The 22156-nt window shown below is 42.9% G+C and overlaps 1 protein-coding gene across 1 annotated transcript in view; it reads right to left on the bottom strand.

Annotated features, from left to right (window-relative positions):
- The window catches only part of NEDD9 (neural precursor cell expressed, developmentally down-regulated 9), a 298143-nt gene that overhangs the window by 167404 nt on the left and 108583 nt on the right, over positions 1 to 22156 (bottom strand). Inside the window, exon 4 of the mRNA XM_032647489.1 lies at positions 14396 to 14752. The gene's annotated coding sequence lies outside the window, so the exon portion shown is untranslated. The remainder of the gene's footprint in view (positions 1 to 14395; positions 14753 to 22156) is intronic.

The raw sequence follows: 22156 nt of genomic DNA, 5'->3' as shown, positions 1-22156 counted from the left end.
ACCCTGACACAGATGTGTGACATTGTTATTACCTCAACTTGAAAGGTGAGGAAGCTGATTCATGGAGAGGTTAAGTACCTGTCTTAAGGTCACACAGCAGGCACATGGCACAACCAGGATTTGAACCCAGGCAGTCTGGTTCCAGAGCCCTTGCTTCTGACCCCTACGGAGACTCTAGAATTATAGTAGCAATACCTCCTTCGTTGGGTGATTGTGAGTCAAAGGAGGAGTGTTTGCTTAGAACATACTAAATGCTCAATAAAACTACTATTATTTTGTTATGCAACAGCCATCTATCCCTTCCACCTGCTAATCAGGAAATCTATCATACATTTCCCACAGCTCAATGACAAGTAGAATGTCTTCAAGAAGTTGAAACATCTATGAGGAGGAAAAAGGGAGGGGAATGGTATGGCACTCATCCCACTATTTTTTTTTTTAATTTTTTTGCGGTACGCGAGCCTCTCACTGTTGTGGCCTCTCCCATTGCAGAGCACAGGCTCCAGACGCGCAGGCTCAGCGGCCATGGCTCACGGGCCCAGCCGCTCCACGGCATGTGGGACCTTCCTGGACCGGGGCACGAACCCGTGTCCCCTGCATCGGCAGGCGGACCCTCAAACACTGCCCCGCCAGGGAAGCCCTCCACAGACCTATTCTTGCTCTGCTTTCAAAGAGAAACAACTTTCTGCTAAATGCCTGTTTTCTCTGCATCCCAGCAAATGAATGACAAGTTTCTATGATGGCTTAGTTGGTGGATCAAGATGTCCTAGTTAGCGCTGGAGTTGGCTAAAGCACAGCATATCTACATGGTAGAATTTGGAAGGTAGAGGAAGATGCCCCTGTTTTAAAACCTCTTCTCCATCTACTCCCCCAAATCCCCTTTACTAGAGAAGCAAACTTCTTATTTCATAGTAAGGAATATGACTTAAAACGTAACTAGCAGGAAAGTAATGGCTTGGCGTTCCACCAACTGAAATCAATGAGATCAAGTCCTTCCTTACAAGCACATTTTGATAAAAGTAAAATTGGATGGAGACCATGGATATCAGGTATTTGAAAAGAGGACTTTGTCATAACAAGTGCCAGAAAAAGGAAATGGGATTTAGGAAGAAAAACTGGTGGTGGTACCCAAGGATCACTTCATGAATACAGCAGATTTTTCCATGGGAAATCTTGGCTTTTGGTGGTTAGCACTTCAAAAGCAATAGAGGAGACATGGAAATAAAATTAAAAGCCTCCTAGTTTCAAGTAAATGCATTTTTCATCTAAGAAAAATCAATGTCTTCACACCAAAGGCATCTATGCTGTAAGGATCCACCACAAGGAGTTTCTTAGTCATTAGATGAATGTCTTTAAGCAAATGACTTAGTTAAAAGACGGGGGTTTCAGTTCTAGCATTTGTCATATGATCACTTGCCTGACTTCACACGGTCTCCTCAGTTTCGTTATCTGTAGAGTGGAGGATATAATAACACTCCCCAGTACTGCTGTGAACACTAAATAGGTTGGTTGATGTGGGTCAACGTTCTCACAGGATTGTAAGTTAGTACCTAAATGTTAGCTATTAACATTTTGATCCAATGACGTGAATCAGCATCAAGATGGAAGAGGAAAAAACCAAACATAAGACAATGACCTAGTTTTCACTGCACCGGACGTCAGGAAAGGAGGGTCACCTCAGGAGGAGAGCCTTACAGAGCTAAATTACAAATGGAAAGGGTGCTGCAGTAAACTCACTACATGACTGGTCAAAATATTAACCTTTCCCCGTTGCAACCACCTTAATCCTTCCTCCTGGGTCTGTCTGGTTGAAATCACACACAGTGGTCTAAACAGTCAATGGCATCAATTAAGATTTAGGTCAGAGCCTCTGAAGTAGCCAGTGATTTAGTTTCTGGGGTTAAGGAAGACAAAAATCTTACCAATAGCTGGATAAGAATAACATTCCTTTCTAGTGTGATCACCCTACATCAAGGAGATGTTTGAAATGTAGGCAGTGTAGTATGACGTGCCTGCTAAAGTTATTATATGGTTGAACTTTTGAAAAACACAGCGGCACAAATGTGTTTTATCAATCTTTCCTGTTGGTAAGAATCTTGGAGAAAGCGAATTTGACTCATCTCCCAGTGCAGTTCACTCTAAAATGGATCATTGTTCGAAAGGACTCATTTTGCCCTGTTGGATTCCAGTCCATCTGCTTGGAGGCCCCTCTCCCATCACCATCATTGTAACATCCTGTGCTTGCTCCCAGAATGCAGCTGACCGTCATTAGGCTCAGAGTAAGTTGCAATTAGCAAGGCTCTCAGCTTGTCTCCCAAGGAACTTATTTTTCAGTGGAAATTTTTGTAATGTTCCTGTCTGATTTTTTAACTCTTCCCTGGAGACCAAACTCCCCAGCTCAGTCCTTGGCAATGCGATTCTAAGAGTGAATGATACCATACCCTTTGGGACCAACTAATTACTGTAATTTCTTAAATTTAGCTACTAGCTGTTTTGGCATCTCCCATACAGTATACCTTGCAAATTAATCCTGCCGAACTATGAAACGTCTGGCTTTTCTGTTTGAACAATCAGAGATTTACAAGACAGGATCTTGGCTCTCACAAGATCTTTTCAGTGTGGTCAGGGGTAGTAAGCAAAAGCCTCAGTGTTTCAGGGACCCACTTGCATTTATTTACTGGGAGAAAGTGATAAGGTGTTTGCCAAGGTCACCCCGTTCAGTGACCCAGGGGCTGCTCAAAACTTACCGTGGATAACCACAGCTGCTTTTCCCGTCTCCCCTGGGCCCACATGGCCATTTGCAAAGTTGAGAAGGAGAGATGGGGATAGAGGATAATCAGAAATCCAAACAGATGGAGGAAGGCTTTGAACTTAAAAGGCAAACAATGATGATTTATTTAACTTACAGATAAAATAAACATAATTTAATCTATCAACTATATTTATTCCTGTGATTTCTCATTAGCACAGAAAATCAAGAGTTGTCTATGCTTTAAAGGTTAATACAGGGAATTCCCTGGTGGTCCAGTGATTAGAACTCCAGGCTTTCACTGCAGAGGGTGTGGGTTCAATCCCTGGTCAAGGAACTAAGATCCTGCAAGCCACGTGGTGTGGCCAAAAAAAAAAAGGTAATACAATGATTTTTTTTTTCTATTTATTAATGACTCATTCTGAGGTAACTACTCGACCACTTGGGCACCTTACAAATCAACACAAATGAAACAAATGATCCCAGTAGTTTTCTGACTTTAAACTCGCTTGAAAAAAAGTTTCATGTTGGCAGGGACTGTTGGTCTTGTCCCCCTCAGTGCCCAGCACCCTGTAGGGACTCCATCAATATTCGCTGACTGATGACTGATACACAGGTGGGTCGACATGATAACGAAGGAAAGCTAACTTTAAAAAATCCTTCTTGTATTTCCTTTCAATAATGGTACCTCTGTCTGTCACCTAGATAATGAGATATATACCATTTGGACTTTCTTTACGGAGGTTGAATTGAATTAAATTGGACTGTTCCATTCATCCTAGAAGACTTTTCTATATATATATTTCCACACTCGCCTCTTCTGGAATTCTCTTTTCGTGTCAAACCCTACTTATTCTTTAGGTTCCTTCTCATTTTTGAAACCTTTTTCTCTCTCCTCTTCCTCCTACCGGCTAATAAGTATCGAGTATTTAATGTGTCAAATACTGCTTTAGATACTTGGTGTATATTGAACACTCAAAGCCATGTATTGACTCAGAACCTTCAAAACCAACCAGTGAGGTAGGACTGTTATTACCTCCTTTCTGCAGGTGAGACACTGAGAAACAGAAAGGTAAGGTACATTGCTCAAGAGCACACAGCGGCTGGGTAGTAGAGGAGGGATTCTAACCCAAGCGGTTGGCTCCAGAGCTGCCCTCTTAAAGACTCCACCAGTTACTTCAGCCCTCCTGGATCTGCCCATTTTCTGAATTCCAATGATCACTTTTTTTTTTTTTACAATATAGATAATAATGACCATTTCATTAAAAATGGGCTTATACTATACATTCCATTGTATTTGTTGTTTTGAATTTAGTTCACATCTTTTCATGTCTTGGTGTGTAGATCATCTTTATTCTTTTTTTAACAGTAACATAGTATTTCAAAGTGCGGATTGCCAAAGTATAATAAGGACGTCACCGATGGACATTCTGATTGTGTTCATATTTTGAGTAACATGCACAATTTCATCTCAGCCTCAAAAGAAAAGAAACCTGTGCTCGGTTGAGCTCAACCTCAACTTGAGAGTGTTAGGCCAAGAAGATCATCTATGCTATTAAGAAATAAGTTATTCATCAGAAAGAAAATATGACACAGAACAGACCAACACTTCTCTAACTGGGTATTCAAGGAATGCTATTGTTAATTGGTGTATGTGAAACAATCTTTTCCCTCTGCAATACTTTGTTTAACTATGAAATAGACATATCTCGCTGCTAAATCATGCCGGCAGGAAGCCAGGAGGGCCAATCCCCGCATCAGAGGCCTGCTTAGAGTAAGATATTACACAAAAGCATGACTGAAGTTTTCCTATAGCTAAAGCAAACAGCCAGCAATATTTTCTCTGAAAAAATGCTCAGGGCAAAAGTATTCTTTGCTCTGCTATATTAAGTGGAACTCTGTTTTTCAATCAAGCTGTGATTAAAATACTAGACCAGATTCAAATTTGCTTTCCTGCGGAAAGTCTGTTTTGCCTACAATGTGTGCAGCCCAAGAGGGTGGGTTTCTTGCTTTCACAAAGGATTGCCAGGCCTGCTGCCCACTCGTCTCGTGGCAGCTCCCACCGGGGCTTGGGAGGGGATGGGATGACTTCCCCTTCTGCCCTCCCATGACCTGCACTTGGGTCAAAGGGAGCAGCTCACAGGTCCCCAGAAGTGCACTGGTGCCCGGATGCCTTGCTTCTTTGCTCAGGCCACTTTTTCTTCCCATCACAATCTCCTCATGCTTTTCTGTATCCTTCCTATTCTACAAAACCATCCTGAGTCTACCTCTCCTGAGCAGGCTTCCTGGCTGGAATGGTTTTTCTTCCCCTACACAGTAGGCTCATTCCTAACACTCACTAGGTCATTCATTCATTCATTCAACAGATATTTATTGAGCACCTACCAAGTGCTAGAGATATAACAGTGAACAAAACAAGTCCTGCACCCACGGAGCTGGCATTCCAGGGGAGGAAACAGACAATAAGCAAATACACAGGTACTCCTATGTTAGGTGATAATAAGTGCAGGTAGTGGAGTGGGTGTGTGAGATGGGGATGGGGCTATTTCATAAAGCATGGAAGGGGAGGGTGGCATGATAAGGTGACATGTGACTCAAGAGCTGAATGAGGAAACGGAGGGGCCTGATGAGAAAAGAGAGGAACCTTGCACATATCTCCTGGAAGGTCCTTCTGGTTCAAAAGTCCTGAGTTGGGTACATGCTTGGCCTTTGGGGGAACATCAAGGAGGCCATTTAGCTACTTGTTAAACGTGATTTTTGTTTTACAAATCTATGCTCTCTCCTCAACTCAAATGTAAGATTCTTGAGAATGGGGCTTTATGTTGGAGATAATAGGTGACACATTTTGACGATGCTTTCTTCAGCAAAATTCCACTCTTTGAGGTACACCACTTTGCAGTATACATCCTTGGGCCCTCTCCAGCCCATACCTAAAACTTTGATTGGATTACTACCCCTAGCTTCTGGAAGCTCAAATATCCCAATAAAATACTGATGTTCTTAGAGTGGAGGTCAGGTGTGTGAGACTTCTATGCCTGTGGCCACTACAGCACTTAGCAAGCCAGCACAGATAATCTCATCATTTTAAGAAAATGGATTCTCAGTTCTAAACAATATGAAGTAATGCCTTACTTAATGCCTATCTTTGCTTCAGGCAAAAAAACAAAAATGCAAGGAAAAAAGAAACCAAGAAAGTAAACAACTTAAAGCAACCAAAGAAACAAACAAATACCATCTAGTGGTCTTAAGTCTTCCGAAATCAATCCTTCCAAAATCATAGCACTTTCATTCAGTGGTTCTTTTATCTGTCTTGCCATAAAAATGAAGAAATTTTGAGAAAATGAAATACCTATGTACTAAATACCTTGGCTATTTTATTTTAAATACAGTTGTATGCAATTTGTTAATCCTCACTGCCATTCATAACTGAGTCATAGGTGCTTTTGAAAGCCGTGTAATGGAGAGTATGTGGTGTACCGCTGTTGAAATGTGTTTATGGTCGTCACATAACTCACATCTGAGGTCCCTTGTCAGCCATGAGGTCCATGAAGACACAACCTCACTAAATCCAGTACTATATTATAAGGAAAACTGGATTTGATGGACTCGAGTCATATTTGCCGTGCTTCTTGAAGGCATGAAACCTACTGTAAGTGGTTTTAATTCCTTGACCACTTCCCACATATGAGCTCCTTGAGGATGGGGACTTTATCTGCTTGGCTTCACTACAAGATCCTCAACACCAAGCACAGTGCCTGGCCCAAACGGGGCTCTTAACAATTGTTGAATAAATAACTGTTAAATTATTTTCTAAAGGGAGATATGTTATCTGTGATGGTTAATTTCATGTGTTACCTTGGTCAGCCCAAGATACCCGGATAAGCGGCACTATTCACAATAGCCAAAACATGGAAACAACCTAAATGTCCATCAACAGATGAATGGATAAAGAAGATGTGGTATGTATATACAGTGGAATATTACTCAGCCATAAAAAAGGATGAAATAATGCCATTTGAAGCAACATGGATGCAACTAGAGATTACCATACTAAGTGAAGTAAGTCAGAAAGAGAAAGACAAATATAATGCCATATGGTATCACTTATATGTGGAATCTAAAATATGGCACAAATGAGCCTATCTACAAAACAGAAACAGACTCACAGACATAGAGAACAACAGACTTGTGGTTGCCAAGGGGGAGAGGGGCGGGAGAGGGAAGGACTGGGAGTTTGGGATGAGCAGATGTAAACTATCATATATAGGATGGATAAACGACAAGGTCCTACTGTAGAGCACAGGGAACTATATTCAATATCCTGTGGTAAACCATAATGGAAAAGAAATTAAGAAAAAGAATGTCTGTATGTGTATAACTGAGTCACTTTGCTGTACAGCAGAATTTGGAACAACATTGTAAATCAACTATACTTCAGATAATAAAAAAAAATTAAGTTAAAAAAACATACCCAGATATTTGGTCAAACATTATTTCAGATGTTGCTGTGAAGTTATTTTTTTAAGTAGGATTAACATTTGTAGACTCAGAGCAAAGTGATAACCCTCCATACTCTGGGCGGGCCTCATCTAATCAGATGACGGCCTTAAGAGAAAAAAGACCAACTTCCGCTTTGAGTAAGAGTTCTGCCAGCAGACTGACTCTCTGCTCAACTGCAACATCAAATCTTCCCTGGGCCTCCAGCCTGCCAGTCTACTCTGTAGATTTTGAACTTGCCAGATTCCATGAATGCATGAGTCATTTCCTTAAAATAAATCTCTCTTTATATGTACATATATACACACATCCTACTGGTTCTGTTTCCCTGCGGTATCCCTTAGTCTTTTACTCTCTCAGTGAATTAGTCAATATATAAATGTAATTTACCAGGACGTATCCTCACCCACCAAGACCCTACAGTCAACGAAGCCAGATCAGTGACACAACCCCTGACACTAGCAGTTGACCTCAACTTCTCCACTCTGGTGGAGGGATAGAGAGCATTACCTCATCAATGTTCTGTCTCTCTTGTGATGTAAAGCCCTGCATATTTTCCCTCTAGAGAAACAGGTGCTAAGAGAACACAGAACTTGCTACAGCCATGCTGCGATGCTGTCATGTGAGAAGGCACAGGCTTACTACTGTGTTTTTTGGGGAAAATACTTGCCATGGTTATGCTGAGCCACTGATAGTATCACTTCCTCTAAATATTTCCACTCTTTACAAGTGAAGCTGTGGGTGGGGAATTTCAGAGTCACGGAACTAGTCCAAAGGTTATGAAAGGTTCACGGACATGGTACCATTTGACGATGACTATGTGCTAATTAGTCCCATATACTCTAAGGAAAAGATGAATCTAAAAATACATCAGTGGGGGCTTCCCTGGTGGCGCAGTGGTTGAGAGTCCGCCTGCCGATGCAGGGGACACGGGTTCGTGCCCCGGTCCGGGAAGATACCACATGCCGCGGAGTGGCTGGGCCTGTGAGCCATGGCCGCTGAGCCTGCGTGTCCGGAGCCTGTGCTCTGCAACGGGAGAGGCCACAGCAGTGAAAGGCCCGTGTACCGCAAAATAAAATAAAATAAAATAAAATAAAATAAAATAAAAATAAAAATACATCAGTGGGAAGGCGCCAGGGAGTTTTGTGTGAAAGGTGGACACTTCAGGGTCTAGCCATGTGGTTAATACTCATGGCGGTCGTTTGCTGATTGGGCAGAGGATGCTTTTGAAAACGAAGTTTCACACAGATCCTTGCACCAAGGGCTTATGCGGTAGGGGAAGTGGCCAGTGAGAGTGAAAGCTTTCCTTAATGTGCCCACAACCAGCACATTTCTCCACCCAGGAGTCCTTTTTATTTCTTCTTTTCCTCCATTTAAGGTCCCTTTCCTCCTTTGATGTCTTTTTCCTTTTGGCTCTCAAGTGCCTAATTCATTCACCTTTTATCCCCAGTTAAAACCTGTTTCTAACATGTTTAGAGACGTGCATGAGAGACGGAGAAATTTGGGAAGCATTGTGCCTTCCAGCAATCATACTCCAAGTCTTCATCTTTGGCAATGACCTAGCACTGTCAACTGATAGAGACGATAAATACATTGTCACTTGTTTACACAACAGAATGCTCTATAGCCTTGAAAATGAGTTGTCAGTATTTACATGACATGGATAACCCTCCAAAACAACGTTGAGCCACAGAGCCAGTTATGGAGGAATGCATATGGTGTGATTACATGTGTTTAAAGTTCCCAAACAGGCAGAAATCAACTGCATATACACATAAACTATATATAAATTAATTTATATAGAAATTGCACATACACATATGCATATGTGTATACATATAGGCACATGAGGCCAATCTGAAAAGTAACGGAATGTGATTAACACAAAACTTAAGACCGCAGTTCCTTTCAAGGGTTGGGAAGGTGGGCAGTGGGTACACGTGTGTTTGTTTTCTTATTTTTACTATTATTTGGAATGTATGTACACATTATATGTACCTCTTTGTAGTATGAAATGTTTCGCATTATTTAACAATTTTTCTAAAATGAAACTTATCTGGATTATCAACCCTCATTTACCACCTTCCTTGGAAGGTGGAGGGAGGGCCTTGGGGGAGAACAGCTGCCTATAGAAATTAAATAGAGTTGAGTTATAGACCTCCTTTAATCAAAGCTTCTAATCTGAAGTGAATGTGAAAAGGAATGTGGATGCATTGGCATCTCTCTGCCTATTACCTTATTTCACCTCTGCGAGTTACTCTGAACCCCCAGGGTTTGTCCTTAGGGCAGAACTACCCTGCATTGGAGCCTGGGGCTGTGTCAATTTCAAGCAGTCTTTCCCATCACTGCCTGGACATTTGGGAGCCATTGTGGTCACAGTGAAGTTGCTTATTTTGATGACCAAAAAGCCTGCAGCACACAGGGTGGCTTGGACACTCCCTTCCGAGGAGGTCCAGGCCATTCCTGGCCCTGCAGGGTTTCCATATCAAGTGTGCCGCCAGTACAATGAGTAACATGATTCTTTTCTTTAAACTGACTCACTTTTAGGGTGGTGGGGGACGGTGAATTGGGGGAAGGTGGTCAAAAGGCACAAACTTCCAGTTGTAAGATAAATAAATACTAGGGATGTCATGTGCAACATGATAAATATAATGAACACTGCTCTACGTTATACAGCAAAGTTTTTAAGAGAGTAAATCCTAAGAATTTTTGTCACAAGGAAAATATACTTTTTTTCAATGTCTTTAATGTTGTATCTATATGAGATGATGAATGTTCTACTATGATAATCATTTCATGATGTACGTAAGTCAAATCATTATGTTGTACACCTTAAACTTATTCAGTGCTATATGTCAACCATATCTCAATAAAACTGGAAGAAAACAAAAAAAGAAAAATAGACACTTTTTTGAAAATTAAAGACATGTAAATTAAAAAATAAAAACCTACTTTCATGTCACTCCTGCAAATAAAAACACATTGCCATTGTTGTTACTAGAAGGTAGTCATTAAAAAAATAAATGCAGGAAGACGAAACCATGATAGTAAATTTTAGCTAGCTACCATTGCCTGCTGATGGCTTATAGCCTGAGGTCTACTTTCTCTTTGTGCCAAAGGTAAATGGCCACAGGTTAGAGGGGTCTTTAGATCAGGCCTACAACAGAGGATCAAAGAGAGAAATGGAAAAGATTTCTCTGTATGACAATGTCTAGTGACTCAATGTGATTAAATGCCATATCTGGGTACCAAGTACCATATCAAATTATCATATTGTGTCCCACACTTTGGAACTTTTGATCAAATGAGTTTATGGGGAGACAGAGAAGCAGAGGGAGAGTGGAGGAGGTTTGCGGTAGGATGTGTCTTCACGTGGTGTAGTTTCGTACAGGACAGGATAAGTCTAAAGGAGCTTCCCCATGCTGGTACCTGGGTCCTTTCTCCAAGTGGGACCTCACAAGGGAACGAGAAGGACCCTCCCCCCACCCCAGGGCCCTTGAGTGGATATGAGATGTGTTGCAGGGAGGGAAGGGTGAAAAGAGGAGAGGAAAGCCATAAAGGGCACATTACCAAGCCAGCTACCACTGTGGGCAACTGAAGTACAAGTCTAGGTGGAAATTTTGAGAAAAGGTGAAAGACTGTCTTAGAGTTATTCCACTCGGGCCCAAGGAGCTGGGATATTTACAGCCCATTAGAGAGTTAATTTCTGGACATTTTCATTTGTTTTTGGGCAATTACAGTGACCCTACCTGGCCTGGAGAAAGCCTTCAGGTCATGAGAGAAAGGTGCAGGCTGTTAGAAGTCAGCCCAGTCCTGCTGAGGCCTGAAGGATGTAGGCAGGACTCTGACTGCTTCTACTACGCCCCTTCCCTGCTAGATACTTTAAAAATTGTTACCACGTTTAATCATTACCCACAGCCCTTCCCCATAGCGATTAATTCCCCTTATTTACATATAAAGGAAGAGGCACCAGGAGTTATGTCATTTGACCAAAGTCATACAGTCTGTGTTCTCCTGCACCTCTGGTTATACCTTTCTAGTCTTCTTTTTCCTTTCTTTTTTTAAAAAATATTGAGGTGAAACTCACATAATGTAAATTAGCCAATGTAAAGGGAACAATTCAGTAACAGTCAATATATTCACAGTGCTGTGCAACCACCCCCTCTATCTAGTTCCAAAACATTGGTATCACCCCCAAAAGAGGCCCCATACCCATTAAGGCAGTTGTCCCCCATATTTCCCTGCTCCCATACCCCAATCTACATTCTGTTTCTATTGATTTACCTATTACGGACATTTCGCTTAAATGGAATCATACACTTTGGGGGCCTGGTTTTTTGAGGTTCATACATGTTGTAGCATGTATCAGACCTTCATTCTTTTTTTTTTTTTTTAACTTATTTTTGGCTGCTTCGGGTCTTCGTTGCTGCCTGCAGGCTTTCTCCAGTTGTGGCGAGCAGGGGCTCCTCTTCGCAACGGTATGCGGGCTTTTCACTGCGGTGGCCTCTCCTGTTGCGGAGCATGGGCTCTAGGTGTGCAGGCTTCAGTAGCTGTGGCGTGCAGGCTCAGTAATTGTGGCTCGCAGGCTCTAGAGCACAGGCTCAGTAGTTGTGGTGCATGGGCTTAGTTGCTCCGCCACATGTGGGATCCTCCTGGACCAGGCATCGAACCTGTGTTCCCTGCATTGGCAGGTGGACTCCCAACCACTGCGCCACCAGGGAAGCCCCAGAACCTTCATTCGTTTTTGTGGCTGAATAATATTCCATCGTATGGTTATACCAGAATTTATTTATCCATTCATCTGCTGATGGACATTTAAGCTGTTTCTACTTTTTCGCGATTGTGAAATCGTGCTGGTATGAAAACATGAGCCCCTGTTTTCAATTCTTTGGGGTATATAGCTAGGAGTGGAATTGCTGGGTCATGTGGTAATTCTGTGTTTAACTTTTCAAGAAACTACCTAGTCTTCTTAGAGAGTTCATTCTCCTCTCCCTCTATTTAAATGATAGGATTTCTTGAGGCTCCTTCCTAAGCCACCCCCCTCATTTCTCACTTGATATTCTCTCTCAAGGATGTTTCATCCATACCCATGGCATCAATCAGCATCTATATGTTCAGGATCCCCAGGACACTGCTCTGAGTTCTAGACCAGCATGTCAACTGCCTGGCTGACATCTGCCTTTGGATGTGTTCAAGGCCCTCCAAAATCATCCATTGCAGAACGGAACTCACGCCAGGCCTGGCCATTCACCAGCTACTCTAGTCTCTGTGAGCGGCAAGCAGCATCAACATCCACGAGGACGCCCCAACCAGAAAACTGGGGATCATCTCAACACTTCCCCTGGGATCCCCTCTCCTATTTACCCCTAAGTCCTGTTGATTTTCCTTTCTCGATGACTCTTTATCTGTCTAGCTCCGCCTCTACTGCTACCACCCTTGTCTCGTCTATACTCCCAACTGATATCCTTGCTTGGCTGACTTTATCAGCCTTCTAACCAGTCTCCCTGTCAGCAGGTGTGGCCCGTCCCATCCACTCTCCACACGGTAGCAAAAGGGATTTATTAAAAATGCAGATCAGACCACGACACCCCAAGCTTCTCCACCAGTTTTAGAATAAGCAGCATCTTCACCGCTGCCTTTCTCTAGCCTCGTCCTGAGCCACTTTTCTCTTCCCTCTGGCCACACTGGCCTTAATTTAGCTGGACAATTCGGGTCTCCCGCCTCAGGGAGCGCCATAAGCTGCTCCCTACACCTGGCACTAGCCAGCCCTTCGCCTTATTCATGCCTGTTCTCCTCCAGTTGTCATGGCCCCTGTGCTATGGAAACCTCGCTGATGCCCAGACAGATCAGGCTCCCCCATGATGTGCTCTGGTCCTCATTGCACTTGGGTAATGATTAATCAACGGACTACAAGCTTTTGGGGGGCAGGGCAATGTCAGTTTTGCTCCATCTTACTTAAGTTTTGACTTTAAAGTGGCTTCCACACCGTGAATACTCACTAGAGACTTGTACAATAATTTAGTGACCTAATTCACAAGAAACGGTGGAGCTCTAACACGAAACTGAGTTCACACCCTGCCCTTTCCACTGCTCCCCTTTGCTCCATTCTTAGAACAGAAATGTCCTTAAAAATAAGCAAACTTGGGAGCAAACAGAAACAAGGAGGAAAACCGCTTGGCTGGTTCCCAGGGTTCTGTCTGGAGGATAGTTCTTCACACCCACTTCTGGGTGGGAAACCAGCTGCTGGGAGGAAGGGAGGGGCTCTCCAGGCAGGAGCTGAAAAGACCAGAGCCCCCGCCCTCACCTCTGGTCACTAGCTCCAGAACTAGCCTGCTCACTGACCTCCTGGCAGCTTGAGATAGCATCTGACCCTTCCAGAAGGGCCTTTCCTCTTTAAAGCTGTATGTATTCTTCATTTTGAAGTAATTTCAGCAAGATAAAAAGTTGCCTCAAGTCTTTTGCGGAAGAAAGGCAATTGAATGAATGAACACATTAAATGGATTAATAAATACAGAGAAAAGTAAGGGTGGAGCTGTTCGGGTGGCCCAGTGTGGACACAGAGAACAGTGTAATTTGTCCCCAACCTCTTAGAGGGGATACTAATGACCCATTCTCTGCAGAGCCTGGACACACACAGAGTCTGATTCTCATCACCACTTCTTGCCCCTCCGTCATTCCCATAGAGGCTGAAAACGACATTATAAATGACTCTAATCCACCATAAATTGTAAGTGACAGCCCACACTTAGAGGTTCTGAAATAATTAGGAAAAGTAAAAGCTCAGGGTCACTTCAGGTAAGCTCTCCGAGGCCGGTAGGAAGGGGGAGGAGCGAGGCCGGTAGGAAGGGGGAGGAGCGAGGCCGGTAGGAAGGGGGAGGAGCCATGTATTTTACACACCAGGAAGCACCTACCCAGGAAGATATGAAACTAGAATCACATAGGTTTTAAGTTGCACTAAAGCAGTGCCTCCAGGTCAGCCTGAAGGGGGAGACTCTTTCCTCCCGAGGCCTGTTGAGTGCCTCCCAGCAGCTGCAGATAAGGGCGCCCCCAGCAGGGAACACAGCTGGTTGTCTGACACCAGCTCAGGAAGTCAGTCTGTGTGAACACCCCGCCTTCCCCTCAGGCCACAGCAAGTGTCTGGGAACTCACCCCGGGCGAACGGCTGTGGGCTCCTCTGGTTGGGTCCTTGCCCTCCCTCTGGGCAGGCAGGCAGGAGGTGGTGCCTCAGTCCTGCCTCATGGCCGTGCTTCTGTGTTGCTGCAGCCACTAGACTTGCTTCTGAAGGCAGCTGGGAGCATTTCCCCGCGGAGCAACTGCACATGCAGACTGTGAATGGTGACCTTGTGGGTGTTTTTCCTTCCGGTTGCTGTGAAGTGATGTTGTCTCAGTTCATTTCCTCTCTGTGCATCTTTTTTTTTTTTTTCCTCTGTCAGACCTCCTGATATGCTGAGGACCACTGGTTGTTTAGGGACAGGCGAGCCATCTAGTTCTGATCCGCACCGTTTGCTATTTTGAGAAAGAGATCTTTAGATTAGAAGCACCATGAAATTCTGTGGGATGTACTTTCTAAGTGGCACAAGCACCTTTCTAGGCTGCACTGAGGCAAAAATTAGGTTTTTCAAGACCAATCAATTTAGGATTTTGTGGTTTTATGAGCTCAATATGTTTTAAAGAGTTCTACTATAAATTGACACGAAACATCCTTTCATTTGACAAGTATTTATTGAGCCTGTACTCTGTGTGCTGGGGGCTAGGTACCCAAACAGATCATTTCTATGTACAACGTGATATAGAAGCCTAGATTTGATTATGTGAAAGGGAAATTGAAAGTATTTCATCCCAAACCCTTGTCTTCTTCCAGCTGGGCATTTGAGTAGCAGACAAGGGGATGTACTCTGAGACTGACCACCTGGGTTTGAATCATGGCTCTACTCTTTAAACACCTTTGATCCTTCCGTGCCTCAACTTCCTCATCTGTAAAATGGGAATAATAAAAGGGCTGCTGTGAGAATTGAATGAGTTAGTATATGTATCCAAAGAGCACCTGGCACAATAAATAAGTAAACAGCATATGCGTGCTTACCATTATTATTAGTGGCAAATTATACATAACTTCAGTCCTTGTTTTTTTTTCCTTTTTTGCCTCACTTCCCACCCCTTGCTGGTGCCTAGGAAATGACTTGGGGGCATAGAGGATTGAGGGAAGAGGGAGATGGTTTGAATGACTGATATTCCGAAATGATGTGGTGGTGACTGATGTTTCTGCTCCTGCCTGCTCCATCCCAGAGACAAGGACAGGGCTGTCCTTAGCCTTCCCCTCATCTTTACACTCTGTTCATGTTGTCTGTTGCACTCTTGTGACTTCTGTTTTCTTGTTGTTTTGTTTAGTTTTAATTTCCTGTAATATTTTTAAATGTCGAGCTGGCCTGAATCATGCTAAGAAATACTCTGTCTGTAAACAGATGCTACCTTTAAACAAAGAAATAAGAACTCAGCTCAATGCCTTTTGCAATTGGGACTTTATAAATACATCAACAATAAGAAGATCTACATTAATCTTTATACATGTACATAATTAGCAAACTTCATGGTACAAATACCATTAAGGTACTCCATTTTTTTTCATTCTCTTCCCTCTCCTTAAAAAACTATTCTTGAGTACATGCTATATATATCAGGAACTGGTCCAGATTTGAGGTAGAGTTATTCTAAGTTTTTATTTTATAGTGCAGAGTATTTATTCATGATAAATCAATAGAGGTAGAGGAGAAGTATAGACAGTAAATAATTTTTTCAAAATGCTCCTCTATGCATTTCCCATATCAGTTAAATACCATATCAGTAAAATATTATTTGCTTCATTAGATGTTTATGCAGTATAAATTTAAATGCTAAATTTTAGAAAAAATATTTTACAGTTATATAGTGTAACTTGAAGATTAATGCTAGCTAGTTGTTTCCATAAGTCAATGATACCCTAGATATTCTAAAAAAAACTAAGCTTGGGCTTCTTTTAAATAAAGTCCTTGAGTTTGGCAACTTGATTATCCTTAACTCTGTTATTTCATCTACATCCTCATGGCTTCTTTCCCCACTTTCCCCCTCATGCCTGGACCTCCCACTGCTGAGCTCTTCAGGATGGAGAGAGGGCACATCTGTCAAGGCAAACTAAGGAGCTCAGACTTTGTCCAAAGACAGATCAGATTTGTTTGCAAAAAACAAGTGAAATATTTTTCCCACTTGGAAAGATGGAAGTTTCCTACGTCTGTTTTCCTACTTACAGTCTTAGGTTTCCTTCTTTTTTTTGTGTGTGTGGTTTGTTTTCTTCTTTTGATTAGTGGCAGGTTATGCCACATATCAAAATTCTGACAAACCACAGATGGTTCTGACAAAAAACAAACAAGTGTAATTTGTAATCACTGTATCCAATGAAGACTGTGTTTACATTTTCATCTTTATTTACACAGTCTTCCTGACTGCTTTAATTAGCTTCTTCATGCCATCTCAGATTGCTGGAATCTCAGCACCACAGAATGGTTTATAACTACCTGTTAAGCAGTAGCCAACCTCCAGGCAATGGTTTTGAATCTGTCATGGATATTTGGTCCAAGCAGGGCCAGCTGTATGAAGCGGAGGCTGAGGGGTGAAGGAGAAAGAAGTGAGGAGAATTTGAGAAGATAAAAAGTTTTAAAAGTCTATGGCCAAGTTGTGTCCGTGTGTGTGTGTGTGTGTGTGTGTGTGTGTATTTATGATTCCATTTGCTTGACTCATTTCCCTCCACGACTGAAGACAGTATTAGCCCTGGGGAATCAGCTGCCCACCGAGGAATTTAAATGAATATGCTCAAGCGTTGGTCTGGCACGTTTTACGAGCAGAATTGTCTAGTGTTATAACGTGTGCCTCCTCCCTTCTCGGGACTGTGAGTTGGTCTTGTGGTTTTCATTTTTGGATGAAGAAATCAGAGTTCAAAAAGCTCCAGCTCATTTGTCCATTCGATAACTATTGTGGACCTGCAAACTCCTCTGATCTTTCCCGCACATTTTTGATATATCAGTTCACAAGACTCAGGGCCTGCACTCAAGAAACTCAGAGCTTAGTTGGTAGATTATCTAGTGAGATCACGATTCCCCTTAACGGGTTCACTCACGATATTAAAAGCATTTATTGAACAAGTGCTATGATAAATCAAAAACGAATGAAAATCAGCTCCTAAGAGAAATTACAGTCTAGTAGGCATGACAAAATGCACCTTATTCACCTTCCTCTTTTGTTCTCTTGCTGCTTACAACCCTCCTGTTCTCTCTCTTGTAACAGGACGTCTTTGCCTTCCATCTCTTCTGTTCTCCCGTCCATCAGCCAAGTCCTAGAGTGTCGCGCCCTTACATTGCCAGAACCCCATGGCAAGCGATTCCTGTGACATGTTAATGTCGATTTCCTTGTTCTTGTTCTTCCGGGTGTTCACCCATTCCCGGCCGTAAGTGGACGTTCAGCCTGCTTTCTCTCATGCTTCAGAGCAACCCAGACTCACTGGGAAAAGTTAACAAAGGCCAAATTGTTTCCTGGCATCTCTCTCTCAATAACCTCAGCTGAGGCCCTTCTGCTGCTCAGGAATCTTCTCACTCACTTCCTACTCTCTGTCAGGTCTTCTTTCCAAACTTTCCTCTCTCTCCAGAAGCCCTGCGCCCAGCCCTGAGCTCACACCATGCAGAGGTAAGATGCCGACGTGAGCGCGCTCAGCGTCCCTCATGATCTCTGCAGAATTTCACTTTCATCCACCCAGATCCTCACTCTCTGCTCATTCTGCAATCCTTTGAATTATAGTTTCAATCATTATCATTGGATTAATAAAAATAGCTACCTTTTTTTTTTTTTGCCGTACGCGGGCCTCTCACTGTTGTGGCTTCTCCCGTGCGGAGCAGAGGCTCCGGACGCGCAGGCTCAGCGGCCATGGCTCACGGGCCCAGCCGCTCCGCGGCATGTGGGATCCTGCCGGACCGGGGCACGAACCCGTGTCCCCTTCATCGGCAGGCGGACTCTCAACCACTGCGCCACCAGGGAAGCCCGCTACCATTTTTGATGTTTATCATTAGGAGGAAAATGACATTTTCATAGATGAAACCATTCTTCTAGCTCACAGAATAGCTGTTTGAAGAAACATGGGTTCCAAGAAGAGCTAAAGGCAGGAAGACTGAATTCTTTTTAAGACAGAACTGATGACAAACATAAAGGGTTCTGATTTATTGGAGGCATTCATTGCATTTAAGCATCTGGCAAACACCAAGCACTGATTTCTCCATTACTTATATCTCGATCACCTATCCCTCTACTAAATGATAACCACCTTTGACTTCCCAAAGAATAATTAGCAAAATCTTGTCAGTGTTGATTTCACCATAAGTTTTAAATTAATTTTTTAAATATACAACTAATAAATTTATATGGTAAAAAAACTAACGTTGAAGGTAAAATTAAAGTGCTTTCCAACCATCAACCCTAATTTCAGGTCTCGCCTCTGCTTTGCCCAAAGGGAACCCCTGCTACCTGTTTGGTATGTATTCTTCGAAGACATCTGCTAGGCATTTACACGAATATACGTAACCACCGTCAATTTGCAACATGCATGTGTGCAACCTTGCCCTTGAGCGCGCTTTTGTGCACAAACAGAACACAAGACTGAAACCATCACATTATGCTCGGTTTCTGAGGGAACTGTACAAACTGATGTTCTGGGTTCCCATGAAATAGGAACTTGAAAGCAACATCTTATTCCTAAGAATATACAAAATAAAATTACACTGTTGTTTTCGATGGTTGAAGAGATTAGACTCCTCCATCTATCTGACTTTTGACCATTTGTTTTCTAAATATACAAAAATGTGGATTTACATCCAACTGGTTTGCCCCTGAGTAGAGATTCCCAGATCAAATACCAAATGTTGATTAGTCATTTGATAAGGTGATTTTTCTGGATTTTCCTTTATGCCTACACAATCACTTAACCAAAAAATCAAGTCAAATCATGCCTCCCTCGAGGTAGGTTTGCTGCCCTGACAGTGACCCAGTCCCAGGGAGGGACTGCCAAGTATCATGATAATTTACAGCCCCTTTTTGCGCTGCCATGGCTGGTTCTTTAGCCTTCCTTTCCCTTGAGCATGTCCTCCTCCTGATTCTCAGAGCAGCCTCCATTTCACAAGCCCATATTGACAGATTCCTACTCTAAAGACTTAGAAATATTTTTTTTACTGATTCCTGGTACTTAAAGCCCCAGCACACTTGTTCCCTTGAGTTTTTATATTTTACTCTAAGACAATAGAAATTCTAAAAAGAAATCCAACTTATCCCTCCTCTATTTTCACAACTTTTCCTACTGTATAAGCGAAAAGTCCTGTGCCCACAGGTTCACGGAAACCCTAATACTTAGTGCCTTAATTCTATCCACTCTTCTTAGGAAGGAAGGAGGCAGACCTCCTTCCTTTCATGCTCAGCTTTCCTGAAAGAGTTGTTTCGTCTGCACTGTGTGCTCCCACTGCCACACCTTCCATTCCCTTCTTCCTCACTGCGTTCCCTCCATCTTGACCTCTAGCTCCCACCCCCAGCTCTGCATGCAGTAGTCCCTGTTAATGTCACCCATGGCATCCTAGATGGTGAAACCAAAAGACATCACAATGGCTTTCCTCTGTTGCATTTAAAATGACCAATCACTTCTTTCCTCTCAGACCCCTCTTTCTTTCTCTGGGGGATCCCATTCAGCTCAGTTCACTTCCTTCACAGTTCACTACATCCCCCCGCTTATTGCTACCCATGCTCCACCACTGGACCTCACATATTTTCACTCTACTTCTCCCTCTGGATGGGCTCCTCTACTCCCATTTAGGTCTGGGGCAAGTCTTTTCCTCCTGACTCTCCACTAATGTCATTATCATCCCTTCAGTCTCTGTCATAGTCAGTTCTAGCTGCTTTAACGAAATTCCATGGGCTGGATGGTTCAAACAACCAAACATTTATTTTTCACAGTTCCGGAGGCTAGAAGTCTGAAACCAAGGGTGCCAACACAGTTGGGTTTTGGTGAGGGTCCTCTTCCTGGTTTGTAAATGGCTCTCTTCTTGCTGTATCCTCACATGGGGGAGAGAGATGATCCTTCTTTGTCTCTTCTTATAAGGACACTAATCCCATTCATGAGGGCTCCATCCTCATGACCTACTTACCTCCCCAACGTCAATCTCCTAATGCCATCACATTGGGGATTAGGCTTCAACATAAGAATCTGGGGGGGACATAAACATTTAGTCCATAGCAGTCTCTCTGCCCTAAAACATTACAAACATCTCCTTGCTTCTTAAATCTAACCTGTCACCAAATCTTGTTATTTAAAAAATTAAATCTTAAATCTTGTTGACCAATTCCATACATGCCCACTGCTGATACCTTAGTTTAGTTTCATTGCTTGGACTGTCACAACAATTTCTAACTGTGACAGGGCACAAGGTGGATCCTCAGGAGACATTAGTTGAATGAGCATCTCCACAATACTAGATGTTCTCATAGAAAAATTTCAAATCTTCTCATGTCACTGTCTGCTTAAAAACTTCCACCAACTCCCTGTTGCCTACAAAACAAAGTGAGATGACTTAGATGGTGAATCGAGATCCATGCTCTCTTCTTCGATTCTCTCCTGCTTATCCACACCTAGAGTTCCTCTCACCTTCCCATCACCCGGCACTGCTCACTCTTCCCTAGTATTTCATGTCTTCTCATGATTTGGGGATTGTAAAGGCTGTTCCCCTACCTAGAATGCCATTCCTTCTTCTCTTTCCGGCGACATGCTTCAAGACTGCACTCCCCCGGACAGAGAATCTTTTCCCCCTTTCACTGTCACCAAAACTTCTATTATTGTGCTCATCACATAGTATCATAATAGTGTGTCTGTTTCCTTGGACTTCAAGGCTCCAGATGGCAAGGAACTGTTGCTTATTCATTTTGTTTAGACCAAACCAAACATTTTACAAAGCGGTCTGTAGAGGTCTTGTATCAAAATCACCCACAAGGTGGATAAATACATATCCCCAGGCCCCACCCTTGAATAGCTGAATCAGTTTCCCTGGGGAGTGGAACCCTCCCAGCTAATTCCTACGCACATGAACATTTGGGGACACAGTTACAACATCCAACAAACATCTGATGAATAAAGACATGATGAAAAGCGCTAAGATCTCTACTCCTGAAAATCTGCTCTATTTCCTTCATTCCTCTGGGGTATAGTTTGGCTGGAGACAGGTCCAGGGAATTTGGCTCGGCCGCAGGTCAAAGTGACCTAATGGGAAACAGCTTTGCGTTAGTCTCTAATCAGGTCATGCAAAGCACCTATTGTCCTGTCTAAATGCGAAATTAGGTTTAGGGCCATTCAAAGCCCTGAAGATGGTTGGTCGTGATAAGAGCTAACAAATTCTTGCTCAAGTGAGAACTGGTATTTGGGGCATGCTCTGCAATTTTAACTCACCAAAGCCAAGTTCTTAACCTTAAGTGGTTCAGAAGTACCTTCAAAGGAGTCTCACTGTCTCATTTGCTGTGCTTATCACCAGTATTGGTAACTCTAATATCAGTTAATAGTCCTCCCCTATTGACATTGTGTGAGCTGTGAATGAGCCTAAGAGTTTTTAGACTTTGGGTGAGGCTGATGGACTTGTGAAGCCACAGGGTCTCTAAAATGTCCTTCTAAAATTTCTTCAGTAGACTTTTGAACTCCATCAACATGACCTTGAGATCTGTCACAGTGCACCGTACCAGGCCTAACAAAGACTAAAAAACGTGCAGTATCTAAATGACCTCAGGACTACACAAAGTACCTTCAAGAAATGTTTGTTGGACTTATTATTTACCAAATAAATCTTACCAAAAGTACACATAACCACT

Source organism: Phocoena sinus, chromosome 11, assembly GCF_008692025.1.
Source record: "Phocoena sinus isolate mPhoSin1 chromosome 11, mPhoSin1.pri, whole genome shotgun sequence".
Classification (NCBI taxonomy): Eukaryota; Metazoa; Chordata; class Mammalia; order Artiodactyla; family Phocoenidae; genus Phocoena; species Phocoena sinus.
This window is presented reverse-complemented; position numbering and strand designations above follow the sequence as displayed.